Source organism: Oryctolagus cuniculus, chromosome 8 (assembly GCF_051225735.1).
Source record: "Oryctolagus cuniculus isolate XC-2025 breed Fujian yellow rabbit chromosome 8, ASM5122573v1, whole genome shotgun sequence".
Taxonomy (NCBI): Eukaryota; Metazoa; Chordata; class Mammalia; order Lagomorpha; family Leporidae; genus Oryctolagus; species Oryctolagus cuniculus.
The window spans coordinates 104669242-104687234 of NC_142874.1; the positions used below are offsets into that span (position 1 = coordinate 104669242).

At 38.5% G+C, this 17993-nt stretch overlaps 1 protein-coding gene and 1 non-coding gene across 8 annotated transcripts in view; both read right to left on the reverse strand.

Moving 5' to 3' along the window:
• The window catches only part of CCSER1 (coiled-coil serine rich protein 1), a 1433531-nt gene that overhangs the window by 1202861 nt on the left and 212677 nt on the right, over positions 1 to 17993 (reverse strand). The window lies entirely within an intron of this gene.
• On the reverse strand, positions 10831 to 10990 carry LOC127483358 (U1 spliceosomal RNA). Its single transcript, XR_007909550.2, has one exon. It is a non-coding gene; the product is annotated as a U1 spliceosomal RNA (small nuclear RNA).

Genomic DNA, 17993 nt, shown 5'->3' on the forward strand with positions numbered 1-17993 from the left:
CAATTTTAATGTTCAGATATTCTACTTTTTGCTGGAGAAAGATAGCTTACATAATAACTAGAGAGAAACAAGCATGCATTTTCAATAATACTTAGCTTTTGGTTCTCTAAACAAAACAATTTATGATGACTACACTTTGAGATGATTGTACTAATTAATGCTTTGAAAAAATTTTAATAGCATTATTTTTATGCTTTTGGTGATATCTATAAAGCAATGGATGTCTTCTTAAATGTTAGAAATAATTTTAACTAGAAGAGTTAAATATTAAGTACATGTCATTTTGGCATTTCAGGTTTCCATCAAAACTCTCCATTCCCTAACTCTCTATGAAAGACAGTATAAAAGAGAAAGTAAAGGGTATATAATTTTACTGCATGTTCTGGTATTACCTGACAACATTTAATTTCTTGAACGATGACATAAGATGTAAGATCCCTGGATTAGAATACAAACATATTATTCATAGCAACAGTAATAAACAGTCAATATTTCATGCATTCTCTGAGCCTTAAGTTCTATTAAGGTAACATAAAAAAGGACCATAGGTTACCTGCAGATGCAGTGGAGTGCCCCCACAGAGAGGAATATTCAGTCTGATGAGCCTGAGTCATTTAAAATGGGAAGGGTAACCTTGCTTGACTTTCGACCCAAAGGGAGGGGCAGAGAGGAGGCCACCCTGGTTTTTGCTCAAGAGAAACACTGTATCTACCTTCCAAGATTGTCATTCCCATACAGACTTAACTGAAAAGGTTGTCCCAACTCAAAGGCAGTGAGTGCTTCTTCTTCCAAGACATGCAGACACACGATACTCATCTCCTGACACCCTCTGGCCCACCAAAATACTGCCTATATTAGTTAAATATTCATGCCAAATCAACCATGAGGTGTAGGCTATCTTGACACATTTGGGTTTAATCCAATATTTCCAGAGAAACATCTAACTATGATACATATAAAAATAAGTTCTAAATTCACTTGAATCTAATTTTGCAGAGCAGATAGCAAAAGAGAAGTGGAGCAGAAGCAACCACAGAGAATCACAAAACCTGCACTACTCACAAGGGTTGCTAACAATTATTAAAAGCCAACTGTGTGTTGATATCTGAAGCCATAATAAAACTACTAACAATTATAATCCCACTAAATCCTCACAAGTATATAAATGTTTCATACACACATTATTTTTGCTCTGCAGATAAGTAAACTGAGGGCTATGTGATATGTAACACAACAGCAAAAGTAGAACTTCAAGCCAAAATTTCAGTAATCTGCTTTCTAACTATTATTGTAAACTATTTCATAAACACTATATACATTTTAAGAGTGCATGTCTTTGGAAATGAGAAGTATAGATTTTTATGTTTTAACAAAATTGCATTTGACTCCTTTTAAGAATACTAGATAGAAATATATTGACATGATGTCACTATCAGTTCTTCAAATTCTTTACCTACATAAATTAACTATGAATGTACTGATCTGTAGTTAACATAAATTGGTATGTTAAACATCTTTCTATTTTGGCCCTCCATTATGGTTCCAGAGAAGCAAAAATATTATGGTGAGGGGTCAGAGTTGTGGTGCAGCAGGTTAAGCCCCACTTGGAACACCGGCATCCCATTTCGGAGCATCAGTTCAAATCTCAGCTACTCTCCTTCAGATCTGTCTTCCTCCTAGTGTGCCTGAGTAAGTAGGGGAGAATGGTTCAAGTACTTGGGCCTCTGCCACCCCATGGGAGATGGGGACAGTTCCAAGCTCTTGGTTTTGACCTCAACCAGCCCAGGTTGTTAACAGCCATGTGGGAAGTGAATCAGCAGACAGAAGAGAGATGGATCTCTCTCTCCTATCCTCCTTTACAAATAAACCCTAAACAAAGAACTGTTATGAAGAAAGAGGAGCATTGTAAATAAAATTAACTCTTAATGTTGCATAGTGCATTGACAAAACAAAATTTACTTCTGAAGGAATATCATCTTTTCTGTACAGTAAATCATAAGTTCCTCACTGACCATTATCAAGTATATAGGTGGGTGCTGGCAGAAACAGAGCTGTGAAGAACTACTCTCTGCCTAGTCATCCTAGAGGGGAAAAACTCGTAAGAGAATGAAGACTCTACATTACCAAGCTCCCTATCTTACAAAATAAACATAACCTTCACATGTGGATTCTTTTTTGATTATCAAATTGTAAACCATTGATTACATAACCTTCCCATCACAAAACTGTACCTCAGCATTGATTTCATCCTGGAACTCAGCATATTTCCATGATCTAGGGATTGTGTATTCAATATATAAACCACTGGTTCTAGCAAATAAATAAAGGAAATACACTATGAAATGTACTGATGCTTTGTAAAGTACATGGTGATAACTAACATTTAAAGTGGTTTACAATTTTAAGGCACTCGCATATGTAACATTTTCACTGAGAACTGCTTTCCTAGCATTGCTCCACCCTTGACTATGTGTTCTTATAATGCCCTTCCTGAATGGTTTTGCTTTCCACTATTCCTATGACAGCTTACTATCCAGGATCAACTAGAAGATCATCGCATCCAGTATTCCTTTCCATCAGCACTTAAGCTTTCCACATCGTCTCTATGAATTCAGCAACTCATATGGTGTCCATTTGGCATTTGATGCTATGTGACACCAAATTACTGTCATCACATTTTATTTGACATTCTTTTCACAAATTTTAAAGAATACATCTCCACATATATTTTAAGTACATTATGTATCAAGGGATCCTTTACAACTCTTGGCATCCTCTATGATTACCTAAGTTCCTTAAAAAGCAATCAATAAGTATCAGTTGATGATTGTGATTAAGTACTCAAAAATTGTATTCCAACCAATAGGGTCAGAAATGATAATTCCCTTGTCATTTGCTGTAGTTCATTAACATAAATTATAGATATCTTACTAAACATTCATTTTTTTAATTTAATTTAATTTAATTTTGACAGGCAGAGTGGACAGTGAGAGAGAGACAGAGAGAAAGGTCTTCCTTTGCCGTTGGTTCACCCTCCAATGGCCGCTGCGGCCGGTGCACCGCACTGATCCAAAGCCGGGAGCCAGGTGCTTCTCCTGGTCTCCCATCCGGGTGTAGGGCCCAAGCACTTGGGCCATCCTCCACTGCACTCCTGGGCCACAGCAGAGAGCTGGCCTGGAAGAGGAACAACCGGGACAGAATCCGGTGCCCCGACCGGGATTAGAACCCGGTGTGCCGGCGCCGCAAGGCAGAGGATTAGCCTAATGAGCCGCGGCGCCCCCTAAACATTCATTTTTGCTACTATAAAGTCTTCTAACTTGTTTCTCCTCCAAATTTGGCTTTCTACATAAAGTATCAAAATAATGTTTTAATAAAATATTATCAGATTCTATTGTATATGCGATAAACCTGGCAATAAAACTAATCTTTTTTTCCTACTGTAACATTTTTCAAAAATATATATATATACAGGGCTGGTGTTGCAGTGTAGTGGGTAAAGGCACTGCCTGTGCTACCAGCATCCTATATGGGCGCCGACTCAAGTCCCAGCTGCTCCAGTTCTGATCCAACTTCCTGCTAATGAGCATGGAAGAGCAGAAGAGGAAGGCCCAAGTTCTTGGCCCATCCACCCATGTGAGAGACCTGCAAGAAGCTCCTGGCTTCAGCCTGGCCTACCCTTGGCTGTTACAGCTATTTGCGGAGTGAATCAGCAGATGAATGATCTCTCACAGATGAATGATCTCTCTCTGTGCCTCTCCCCCTCTCTCTCCCTAACTCTTTCTAATAAATAAAATCTTTTAAAAATATATGTGTGTATGTATATATGTATATATAAATATATATATTTACATGTACTCATCCACAAATAACTCCCAGCTATTTGATCCATTCTGTTTAGATTATATACTAAGAAAAAACATTACTGACATTTATGGAGAACTACTTCATACCATGTACTTGTTTCTAAGTACTTTTCATGTCTGAAATAATATCAATAATTCCAGATTTCAGATGAAGAAGATGTAATTAAGTGATCTAGCCAAAGTTGTACAGGTAATTACTAGTGGTGAAGGATATTAACCATTGGCAGGGTGATTTGACTCCAGATAGCAGAACTTTGACTACAAGGAAGGTGTGCCCTTAATATTGCTATAAAGTCCATTTATTTGAGAAGCAGAGAGACAGAAAGAGCATTCCTATTCACTGGTTCACTCTCCAAATCCCTGCAATAGCTGGGGTTGGGCCAGGGCTGAGCAGGGCCAAAGCTGGGAGCTGGGAATTCAATCCAGTTCTCCCACAGGGGAACCATGATTCCATTCCCTAGAGTCATCACTGCTCCCTCACATCATCTGTATTAGTAGGAAGCTGGAATCTGGAGCTAGAGATAGGAAACAAAGCCAAGCACTGCAATGTGTCTTTTTTTTTTTTTTTTTTTTGACAGGTAGAGTGGACAGTGAGAGAGAGAGACAGAGAGAAAGGTCTTCCTTTGCCGTTGGTTCACCCTCCAATGGCCGCCGCGGCCGGCGCGCTGTGGCCGGCGCACCGCGCTGATCCGATGGCAGGAGCCAGGAGCCAGGTGCTTTTCCTGGTCTCCCATGGGGTGCAGGGCCCAAGCACCTGGGCCATCCTCCACTGCACTCCCTGGCCACAGCAGAGGGCTGGCCTGGAAGAGGGGCAACCAGGACAGAATCCGGCGCCCCGACCGGGACTAGAACCCGGTGTGCCGGCGCCGCTAGGCGGAGGATTAGCCTAGTGAGCCGCGGCGCCGGCCTGCAATGTGTCTTAACCTCTAAACCAAATGCCCACTCCTCCTCATTTTCCCGATCTAAATCACTAAAACTCAAGGTGAGGCAATGTAAATACTAGAAAAAGTAAATAATATTCAGGAAAACAGAAGAATCATCATATTGATGTGAATATTTGATATACTAAATGACTTACTCTTAATTTTAACACATCTTTGGTCAAAATGCTAATATTTTACAAGCAGTTAGAGTTTTCTTTTACTTAGCTAAACCTCAGATAGTAACTAAGATTTAGGTTGCTATGGTTCTACTAATTAAGTTTAAAAATCAGATGAATTCCCCAGGAACTCGTGTATTTTTTGAGGCATTTTCCACAATGTGGTTCTAATTGTTGGAATGATGATTTTAAAATTTATATAACATTTTTAACTAAAATATCCTTATTATCATCATGTGGATTTGCTTTCAGTAAAGCTGTAGAAGAAGTTGAAAAGCAAGAAATGCCCTTTTACTCCTTAATTCTAGTAAAAAAGCTGAGCTGCTAGTTTTGATTGGTGTTCTAAATCATATCAACTGGAGGGAAACAGAAACACTTACCCTGCCATTAGAGGTCAACTCCTTTTGTGGCACATGCCATGATCCCTACTATTTTAAGTATAATAGTTGGCTTCCTAACCTAGGGATGCACATTCTTTTTTATGCAGGTTTCTTAACCTATGAATGTACATTCTTCTTTTTTAATAAAGTTCCTAATTACATTTTTCTGTAAAGAAGATGTGCATAAGAATGACGAAAGACAAAATCTTTCAGAGCCAATGCTTTGTAAATCCTGGAAAACTTTGACTTCCTTATTTGTCAAGAGTACTCCTTCTCCCACATGTAACAGTTTTGTAACATTCAGTTTTATTCCTACACAAAATATTCTGAATCATAACCACTTAGGTATTCACGTAAAATAAGTCTCTCATAATTTATATTTTAATTGAAAGGCTTACTTACACTATTACACAGGAAACCAAGTATAAAAATCACACAACACGAGTTATTTTACCAAGTACAATACTGCCATCAAGTGGACCACAGTAAGATTACTACACAGAATACTAAATGTTAAAATCCTTTGTTAAAGGGCCTACAACATGGGGTAGTATACTAAATATACATAAAATAATCTTTAAACAAACCTTGAAGGTAATCATTAAGTAATTTTAAAATATTTTCAATATGGTACTGTAATTGTGTTATTCAACCATGTTTGCATGTTAAAAACAAATTAAATATATAAATATAATCTCTCCTTAATTATTCCCCATTGAGTTAAAAGGAATAGACTTCATCATTTTTATTAAAATAAAAAATAATAGCACACTTGAGTGTTCTAAATATATTTGATTTATGTGAGTATTTTCTGCAGGTTCAATTCGGTATGAACTCATCTGGACAAGCTCTTTATTTCTTTCTTAAATTTCTTAAATATTCAATACTAAAAGAATCTTGGTTAATTTTGATGTGAATATCATAACTTTATTGTTCTCTTCTAGCAGATTAGACAGTATTTAATTTATTTTCTCAACCATTATCAGAAATTAAGAATAAGAAAAGAAACACTGCATCATGTATGAGTTTATATGATTTGTAAGTGGTATATTAATGATTTTAAAATATTTCCATCAAACAAAATTAAGATAATAAAATTGTCTCACCATCACACTCTTTAAATTGATAACCTCATTTAATTCTTGCCTCAAATATGTACGGTAGATACTATATTCATTTCATAAAGACACTGAGGTTTAAAATGTTTACTTCAAAGATTTTCAAAGTCAAATACTTAATGATCCTTTCAAGCATTTGAATCTCAAATACTATCTATTAATGACCACTATGTAAAGTACATAGTTTAGATTGTTTTTACAAAAAGACATATAATTATCCCTTTCAGAAAATTTTACATTCAATATTTACCAATTTAAAATAACTGCAAATATTATAACTATATTAAGATCATTAACTCTTAAAATTAATAATGAATCAATAACTTATTATCTTTGAAATAAAATTTCAATAACATATAATTAGTGAGGTGAAAAATGTTGTAGAACTTAAACTATTAGAAGTTACAAAATAGTACAGTTACAGATGCTAAAATGTCTAAATGCAAGAAATGTATATAACATTTTTGTAACAATTTAAGTTGAATAAACATTTTATTCAAGGAAAAACAGTGTGATTTGCCAGGATAATTATAGAAAAGTTATTATTAACTATGTAAATTTACAAAGATGCATGGAATCAAATGAATCAAATGATATAGCAGAAAATTAAAATACAATAATTTGTAGTTGGCCAATTAAGACAATGGGTTGTTCCCCAATGCCTACCAAAGAAACCCATTCACACTTGACTATTTCTTTTTTTTTTTTTTTTTTTTTTTTGACAGGCAGAGTGTACAGTGAGAGAGAGAGACAGAGAGAGAAAGGTCTTCCTTTGCCGTTGGTTCACCCTCCAATGTCCGCCGCTGCAGCCGGCGCACCGTGCTGATCCGATGGCAGGAGCCAGGATCCAGGTGCTTTTTCCTGGTCTCCCATGGGGTGCAGGGCCCAAGCACCTGGGCCATCCTCCACTGCACTCCCTGGCCATAGCAGAGAGCTGGCCTGGAAGAGGGGCAACCGGGACAGAATCCGGCGCCCCGACCGGGACTAGAACCCGGTGTGCCGGCGCCGCAAGGTGGAGGATTAGCCTATTGAGCCACGGCGCCGGCAACACTTGACTATTTCTAACATGGAAATAATCTCGGAATCCTGGCAAGACAATAATTTATATTTACAATAATTCACAATAGCCCTTTGGCAGACATATGGTCCTTGGAAACCATTTCTTTCAATTGGTTTAGCAACTGCAGAAGACAGTATATTCCACTTCAAGAGCCATTAAATCAGTATCTGAACAGATGCCAAGAATCAAGGTGATTTTTCTTTCAAAAATCTTGCAAAACATTTAATTACAGAGTAAAAAGGATATTATGCTTATATACTTGCTCTCCTATGCCTCAGCACAGTGGAAAAAACTTGGGCTTTGTTCTGGGCTTCTGAGATGAGTTCCAGGCTCTTGGCTTTGGTATGGCTAGCTCCGGCTGTCGTGAGCACTTGAGGAATGAACCAGAAAATGGAAGCGCTCTTCTATCTCTCCCTGTCTCTGTCTCTCTACCTTCCAAATAAAAATAAATAATAAATAGTTTAAAAACCAAGAAAATTTAGTAGAGAAGAAGTCTTTTGCAGAAATAATTAGTCTTCATGCCAGTTAGCTGTGTACTCTTAGAAAAAATAAACTCTTTGAGGCTCAATATTCTCCATGCTTTTAGCAGGGCAAATAGGACAAAGAATGAAGTGATGGATTCAAGGAGAACTAATAGTGCTGAGGGATTAACAAAAGAAGCTTTATATTTAGAGAGAAATCAATCTGTAATTAAAAAACCACAACTATTTCCACTGCCACAATAAGGTGACTGGAAGCAGAATGAAGAAACTGGAAGAAATCCAGGAATACAAATATAGCAAAATGTCTAATAGATATAGAATCTTTCCACTAAATATAAAATCTCAGAAGTTTTCTGAATTCAATTGGAAAACATATGTGCCAGATTCTACTTGATTGCTCCAGTACTTAAAAGGACAGAAAAAATGCCTAACATAAAAATCGTCAAACACTAGGCATTCATAGGTTTATTTACTTATTTTTCATATTATGCTGATTATGAAAATTAAATATATTTAAGGTATATAAATGATTCCAAAATGAAATTACTTAGTTTCATCTATCATTTCACATACCATTGTGTGTGTGTGTGTGTGTGTGTGTGAGTGAGAGAGAGAGAGAGAGAGAGAGAGAGAGAGAAATACTGAGGATCTACTCTCTTGGTGAAGTTCAAGTATATATTACAATATCATTAACTATAGTCACTGTGATACACACTGGATTCCCAGAAAATATTCTTCTCATAAGTAAAAAATCTGTACCCTTTGGCCAAATCTCCTCATTTCTCAATCCCTCTCAGTCCCTGTAACCACTGTTTGCTCCACTCTCTGCTTATATAAGTTTAACTTTATTAAGTCAGATCATACAGTTCTTGTCTTTCTGTGTCTGGTTTATTTCATTAGCATCATTTCCTCCAGCTTCATCCATGTAGAAATTCTTTAAATGGCTGAATATTTTGGATGTTTCATGATTTAGATAATATGCACAAAGGCACAATGAACATGGAAATGCAAATATCTCTTTGAAATACCAATTTTTTCCCTTTAGATATACACCCATAAGTGGGGACTGCTGGTTCATATGATGGTTCTATTTTTTTAAACTTCTTGCATTAATTTTATGCTGTTTTCCTTAATGGCTTCCAGAGCTGGATGATTCCTTGTGGTGGGTCCCTCTGACAGCTGCCAGCCAGCTGCCCTATGTCGGTTCATATCCCCAGTCCTACAAGGAAGAGTGCATCCTGTGCACTGGGATGCAGAGCTCAGCTTTTGTTTTCAGAGGAACCAAAGGGACTCCTGTGGTTCCAGAGGAGGCTAGCACCCACCTGGGCTGCTTTTTCATGCTGGGGGGGGGGGGGGGTTCAAGAAAACTCTGACCTTTATCTCATCCTTTTCTTTGGTGACAATATATAGGCTTCCCTGTCATTCCCATTCCCTGGGCTATTCTTCCATTTCTGCAACTTCAAACTATTTTTCCTACTTCTTATCAACTTTTAGAATGTTCCTTTGGTTGCGGCTTCATTGTTTTCAGAGTTTACAGTTCTATGTGCATGGAGGAGCAGAGAAAAAGAGGTCCACACCGTACTGTTCAAATCAACATGCTCTCTGGGTGAATTTTTAATGTAGAAATCTGACAAAAATTATTTTTAAATGTCTTTCAGAATTGAAATTCAGTCTCTTTGTGGTCCTATGATATCTAATCCTCAAATGTAACCATATTTCTGCATGCATTCCTCACCACAGCCATACACTACACTACTTATAGTTTAGTCCAATAACGCCTCAACTTCTATTCAGTCCATATCCAGTACCACTGTTTTTTGATTGAAATGACTATGCAGGCCCCAGAACCAAACTTTAATTTCTGTGGCTTTACACTATATTTTAATGTATATTAGAACAGCACACCTTCTTAATTACTAAAGCTTTATACATTTTAATAACTGATAGGATAGTGCCCCCTTTATCCTCCTTACTTTTAAAAAGGTTTCTGGTTTGGGGCTGACGCCGTGGCTCTCTTGGTTAATCCTCCACCTTGCAGCGCTGGCATCCCATATAGGCACTGAGTTCTAGTCCCGGTTGCTCCTCTTCCAGTCCAGCTCTCTGCTGTGGCCTGGGAGGGCAGTGGACAATGGCCCAACTGGTTGGGCACCTGCACCGCATGGGAGACCAGGAAGACGCACCTGGCTCCTGGCTTTGGATCGGCGCAGCGCCGGCCGTAGCAGCCATTTGGGGGGTGAACCAGCAGAAGGAAGACCTTTCTCTCTGTCTCTCTCTCTCACTGTCTATAACTCTACCTGTCAAGGAAAAAAAAAAAATTTCTGGTTTATTTTATTTGTCCACTTTCTCCAATATTCTATAAATTCCTATATTTTTTATTTATTTTTTATTTTTTATTTTTGACAGGCAGAGTGGACAGAGAGAGAGAGAGAGACAGAGAGAAAGGTCTTCCTTTGCCGTTGGTTCACCCTCCAATGGCCTCCACGGCCAGTGCGCTGCAGCCAGCGCACCACGCTGATCCGATGGCAGGAGCCAGGTACTTATCCTGGTCTCCCATGGGGTGCAGGGCCCAAGCACTTGGGCCATCCTCCACTGCACTCCCTGGCCACAGCAGAGAGCTGGCCTGGAAGAGGGGCAACCGGGACAGAATCCGGCGCCCCGACCGGGACTAGAACCTGGTGTGCCGGCGCCGCAAGGCGGAGGATTAGCCTAGTGAGCCACGGCGCCGACCCTATAATTCTTTTTGAAGATCCAATGATACATTATTGTACTGCGATGAATGTTTAGATTAACTTGGATTGATATCTTTATAAAACTGATATTTTTTTTTTCAGGGAAAAGCACACAGTCCCCACCACCACAAATTATGCTGTCAAGTTTCCCACAATTATTTCAGATTTCAGGAGTCAGCAGATCCTGAGCACAGTGGAGAAGCCTGGCCCTGGGAAAACCACATTCAGGATCAGGGTATCTCCCCTGCAAGGTAAGTATATGAAACTTTTTTTTTTAAATCAAGGAATATGGTTTACCACCCATTTCTTCAGGATTTCCTTTGTATACCTAAAGATCTTTTAAAATTTTCGTCAAATCATATCATACTTTTCATATGCATTTTTCTTAAGTAATTTATTTATTAAAAATGGTGTTTTATGGCCCGTGCCATGGCTCACTTGGCTAATCCTCTGTGTGTGGTGCTGGCACACGGGGTTCTAGTCCCGGTTGGGGTGCCAAATTATGTCCCGGTTGCTCCTCTTCCAGGCCAGCTCTCTGCTGTGGCCCGGGAGTGCAGTGGAGGATGGCCCAGGTGCTTGGGCCCTGCACCCCATGGGAGACCAGGAAGAAGAACTTTGCTCCTGGCTTCGGATTGGCGCAGCGCACTGGCCGCAGCACACCGGCCATAGCGGCCATTTTGGGGGGTTAACCAACGGAAAAGGAAGACTTTTCTCTCTGTCTCTCTCTCACTGTCTAACTCTGCCTGTCAAAAAAAAAAAAAAAAATGGGGTTTTAATTCCATGATGCATTCAAAATAGTTTTTCATTAGAAGAGGCCAATTTGTTTCCATATATTAATACTGCATATTGCCATATTAATTGATTTTTAAATACTTAATTTTTAAATTTTTATTATTTATTTGAGAGAGCAAGAGAGAGAAATCTCCCCTCTGCTTTTTGACTTTCCAAATGGACACAACAACTGGGACTCAGCCAGACCAAAGCAGGAGCCAGCAACCCAATCTGGTCTCCCATAGGGGTGGCAGACACTCAAGTATTTGATTCATCCTCTGCTCCCTCACAGAGTGTGTGTTGGCAGGAAGCTGTAGTTGGAGTGGAGACAGTAGTGGAACCCAGGTACTCCAGTGTAAGTGGCATTCCTAGCAATGCCTTAACTCTTACACCAAACACCCACCTCCCAAATCCCTTTTGTTTCTATTTTTGTATTTGTTGCCTTTCAAATGACTCTTTTGACTTTCCCATATGAACAATTATATCATTAGCAAATAATGGTAACTTTATCAGTTTATTTCCAATTTTGATTTCTTTACCTTGTCTAATGACATTGGAAATCATTTTAGAACAATATTAAATTGAGTCGTGATCAAGATCATATTATCATTGTTCTTCAATGTAATGAAAAAACTAGATTTTTCCCTGAATATTATCAAGACTACAAGAATGTACCCATATTTCTCTTATAATCCTTCCAAATAATATGCTGGATTTCTCTGCTCCCCACCTCCTTGCCCATACACAGATTTGAATGCACAGTTCACTCTTACCCCCTCTATAAGACTTTCCTCAGTGACCCTCTACCCTGCAGGAAAGCCCTATAATGATCTTGACAGCAAGTATTCTCTGATATTTTTACTTATTTATTCAGTACTCATAAGTTTAATAATGATTGTTCATCTACTGTGCCACATCTTGAATCAGGCACTTGAGTTTGAAAAATTGACATGGTATTAGCCCTCTTTCAGGATTAAAAGCACAAAGGATGTGGTGTGCATTGTTCCATAGAAAGTTAAGCCACTGCTTGGGACACCAGCTTCCCATATCTGAGTGCCAACTTGATCCTGGCACCTCCAGTTATGATCCAGCTTCCTCCTATCACAACCTAGGAGGCAGCAGATGTTGCCTTACGTGTTCGGGTTCCTGACACCCATGTGGGAGATCCAGATGGAGTTATGGGATCCTGGATTTAGTCTGGCCTGGCACTGGTTGTTGTGGGCTTTGGGGACTGAGCCAACAGACAGAAGATTTATCTCCCCCCTTTTCTCTCTGTAGCTCTGCCTTTCAAATAAATAAAAAATGATAAATATACCTAAAAAATTACAGTGGAAGATACAGAACTGTTTTCTGTTTGTGTATCTTTGGCGACTATATGAACCAGTGTTCATGGCTATGGACATTGGATTGAGACAGCTTGGGGTGTTTAACTCTACCATCTGTGAGGCATTTAACAATTTACTTAACCTTACTACACTTCATTTACCTCACCTGAAGGGAAGATGTGCCTCATAGAGGTTTTCTATGACTACACATGATGATTATTTTCTCATGGTTAATTCTTTACATAGAAATTGTCCCTTAGGTTTGAGCAACCAACAGTATTATCTTACTTTGTAATTACTATCTCAGCATTTATTGAACTTTGTTCATTTTCTTCAGTACACATATCGCAGTTCATGATTATGAAGTAATTATTATCTGATGTCATTCTCCTCCACTGGAGCTTAGACTTCAGGAGCACAGTAATGGTATCAGTTCATGAGTCTCACTGTAATCCCAGCAGGGATAGAATGCCTTATAATTATTGGATATTTAATAATATTTAATGACTGAATAATTTAGCCATAATAGAACTTTATTTTCCTTTATAAAGTTAGGAGGTTAGGTTCTCTCAAGATACGTATAATGTTTTCCCTTTTAAGTGGAGTTTAGTTATTAAAAATATTTCAGAGGGAGAGAGAGAAAGCGAGATGGAGAGACAGAGAGAGAGTCTGAGGTTTCTCTCCCCTCAGATGCTTGCAATGGCCAGGGCTGGCCTGGGCACTCAGTCCAGGACTGCGTTATCCAAGGACTGGAGCTGTAATCTTCTGCCTCCCAGCTTGCACATTGGCAGAGAGCTGGAATGCGGAGCAGAGCTGGCATCTCAATTCAGGCAGTCCAGTACAGGTAGTATTTTAACCACCAGGCTAAATTCCCACTACTGCAGTTTATTTATTTATTTATTTATTTGTTGACAGGAGAGTTAGACAGAGAGAGAGACAGAGAGAAAGGTCTTCCTTTGCTGTTGGTTCACCCCCCAGGTAACTGCTGCAGCTGGCATGTTGTGGCCGGTGCGCTGCGCTGATCCGAAGCCAGGAGCCAGGTAACTCCTCCTGGTCTCCCATGGGGGTGCAGGGCCCAAGCACTTGGGCCATCCTCCACTGCCCTCCCTGGCCACAGCAGAGGGCTGGCCTGGAAGAGGAGCAACTGGGACAGAATCCGGTGCCCCGACCGGGACTAGAACCAGGTATGCTGGCACTACAGGCAGAGGATTAGCCTAGTGAGCCGCTGTGCTGGCCTGCAGTTTACTTTTAACTAGACATGTTCTCATTCTATTTTTTGTTTTTAAAAGATATATTTATTTATTTGAAAGACAGCGTTACAGAGGCAGAGAGAGAGAGAGAGAGATCTTCCATCCTCTGGTTTACTCCCAAAATGGTCACAGTAGCTGAAGCTGAGCCAATCAGAAGCCAGGAGCCGGGAGCTTCTGCAGGTCTCCCATAGGGTGCAGGTGCTCAAGGACTTGGGCCTTGGTCTACTGCTTTTCCAGGCCTTAGCAGAGAGCTGGATCGGTAGTAGAGCAGCTGGGAACCACAGCCTGCACTGCCGGGATGCCTGCACTGCTGGTGGCGGCTTTACCTCATACTGTTTTTGGAAAAATTGTCATCACTAACTCTCTTAATTCTGATGTATTATTTATTGCTACAAGTTTATACTGGTACTAAAATAATGAATACAACAAAAGTAGAATATTGAAAGTTTAGAGGCCTGATTATGCTCACATTCTTCACAAGGAACCCAATTATCAGGCATGCAAGCATAAATATTTTTAAAGACATTTATTTATTTGAAAGACAGAATGACAAGAAGGAGGATAGAATGAGATGCAGTTCCACAGACCTTGCTAGCTCTCTGCTTATCCCATATCAATTTTAAGCTACTGGAATAAGACTTTGCAAAAACAGACTTTTCTTAGAGCACAGAATTACATATTAATTTCTTTTTTGGCCACACAGTAGGAGAATGAATTATTGCAAGTGACAGAAGAACTTTTTTTTAATCTTAAAATGTCCTAATGCATAATTGTTACCCTTCAAATATATTTATTTGTTCAGAAGCATTGATGTACATTTATCCTCCAACACTAAAAGCAAGGACAGTTTGACTCCTTTGTTCTTTCATAGTAGATTTCCTGTGTAATGAAAGAGACGTTTGTTTAAAAAAAAGTCCTTAGAGAAAGCTGCAGTATCACTCAAAATGTTTCTGTCAAATTGAATTTCATTTGTGAATTTGTGCTAGTTTAAAACATTTAGAAACCAGACATTTCGGCATAGTTTATGGATTCAAAGGAAATTATAATTACAGCAGTTATAAAGCAGAGAAAAATGAAAAGCTGTTGAATCAGCTATGGCACATATTGCATAATTCGCAATTTTGGACTCTCAGTAATTCAATTAATTTAGCATGACAACTTTTCTGTGCTTTACAACTTGGCAATTTCTAGTAATTTAATAGGTTTTTCCTTTTTTTATTTCTAATAATTCCCATAAGATTCACAGAAGTCTTGGAAATACTAATATCATTCAGAGTACAGTTTCTATTAATTTAAAATTTTATTGCTAATTGTAGTTGTTCATCCATTTCAGAGAGTTATCAACACTTCAACCCAGTGACATTTGTCAAAATAAGCATTTAATTCATCTTGGATTTAGGTATTAAACTAGAAAATTAAAAATTTGACCTAACTATTGGATAAGTTTAGTAACAATCCAATTTTTAAAAAATTACAGTATTTGTTTAATGTATCTTTTAACATATGCAAAATGCTCAAGACATGAATATTAGTAATAGGTTTTCATTTTAAAAAGAACTGTGCTATAGTGTGGGAGAAATTGAGGTTGTTCCAAATAGAATATGATTTGAATAAGTGCGGCAGTCATTACAGGATTGAAGATTTTATGCTTTTCTTGAAAATTACTCCATTTGAAAGATGAGCTGAAATATCTATTTCTACTTGGCGTTAAATTTTTAACGCAACATCTTTGCTGCTGCATGTGGAAGTGAAATCAGGGAAAATGCTATTTGATGACATGCTTAGCCTGTGATCTCTTGTTTGCAATTATGTTTACCATTAACTTGACAAGGTTTTGAAAATATATGTCAGATGATGATGCTTAACACTGACAGATAAAATGAATTTCTGATTCACTGGAGATTATAAAGCCACAAGGAGCGTTTTCCAGTATAGTATTTTTTGAGAAATCTATGAAGAGAACTAAACATTTATTTTCACATTATTTCCAGGGACTCTAAATATTATTTCTTATTGTAGTTCTTTATATGAGTTTAGATGACTCAAGTAAAATAACCAATCTTCTGTGATATTTATTTGTCACATTCATTTACATTTATACTGTTTTGTGTTTTATTGCCAATGGATAAAAGCCTTAACTTGTTAGCATGACTGTGAGGTTGTTTATATATTAAATTCAGTTTCTTCTTTCTTGGATAGAATCTGATATATTGTTATAACAAGTCGGTTAACAAATATGTTTTCATTTGAGAATAATGTATTCTGAATTGAATTTGTTTAATTGCAGATATTAAACGAGACAAAAATAGTAAGCGTGCCAGAACTTGAGGGTATCTGTAGTATATTTTATTACAGGATGCTTAATGTATATACATAGATAATGCACACAAATATCAATAGAAGTTTCAAAACAAGTATCTGGTGGATTAGATGGCACTAATCTGTTCTTCTCATGACCACCTGCCCTGGATGTACTAAGAATCTGAGTCATCTTTCCATTTGTCCAGAAGGAGTTATCAGAGACCCGTTAGCAAAACAAGGCAGCCAGTTACTTTCTTTTAAATGAAAAATCTGAATTTAAGTCCTTTATTTGTTTGTAGGTGACTGCAACAGCCTTCAAACTGGACTGTATTCTTGTAGTATATTCTTATGTTGTTATCATAGAATTTTTTTGTACCACAAAATATGTTTTATTACTTTTTTGCCATTTAAAGGGAATAGAAATAAAGACCAAGCCTTTAGGACCTCACATTTGCCTTCATCTGTATACTCACTTCTGAATATTTTCTCCTTTACTACTTATGTGTGAATCATACCTAACCAAATTATTTTAATCCAAATTAATTTATTTTGTCTTGCATTCATTTATCTTTTTTTTAAGATTTAATTTATTTATTTGAAAGACAGAGTTACAGAGAGAGGTTGAGTCAGAGAGAGAGAGAGAGGTCTTCCATCTGCTGGTTCACTCCCCAGATGGCCGCAACGGCCGGAGTGGCACCAATCCGAAGCCAGGAGTTTCTTCTGGGTCTCCCACGCAAGGGCAGGGGCCCAAGGACTTGGGCCATTTTCTACTGCTTTCCCGCACCATAGCAGAGAGCTCGACTGGAAGAGGAGCAGCCGAGACTAGAACCGGCACCCATATGGGATGCCAGCGCTTCAGGTCAGGGCTTTAATCCACTGCGTCTCAGCACCAGCCCCAACCGCCATTTATCTTTCTACCCAAAATATTCTTGACCTACAGAAAATTTGTCCATTTAATATCATGTTTCAGTATTTAAACCCTTGGCCCTCTCCCTAGCTACTGTGTACATCAGCCTATTAAAATTCTTATTATTCTTATTTGTATTTATTTATACAATGTTCATCTATTTTACTTATTGCTCAACACAACACAAATTTAGAGACAATATTATACTCACCTGTCTGTCCTTGTTCCTAACATAGTAACTTGTGCTTAATATACTTTTAATAAATATGTGAATGAATATATGAGGTTATTTCAAAAGTTCATGGAAAATGGAATTAAAAGATAATTTTATTTTGTGTAAAATGTTTTTAAAAGCAATGCCTAGTTTTTCCATGATATGAATTCTTCATGAACTTTTTTAAAAAGGATTTTAGGCCGGTGCCGCAGCTCACTAGGCTAATCCTCCGCCTTGCGGCGCCGGCACACCGGGTTCTAGTCCCGATCGGAGCACCGGATTCTGTCCTGGTTGCCCCTCTTCCAGGCCAGCTCTCTGCTGTGGCCAGGGAGTGCAGTGGAGGATGGCCCAAGTGCTTGGGCCCTGCACCCCATGGGAGACCAGGAGAAGTACCTGGCTCCTGCCTTCGGATCAGCGCGGTGCGCCGGCCGCGGTGGCCATTGGAGGGTGAACCAACGGCAAAGGAAGACCTTTCTCTCTGTCTCTCTCTCTCA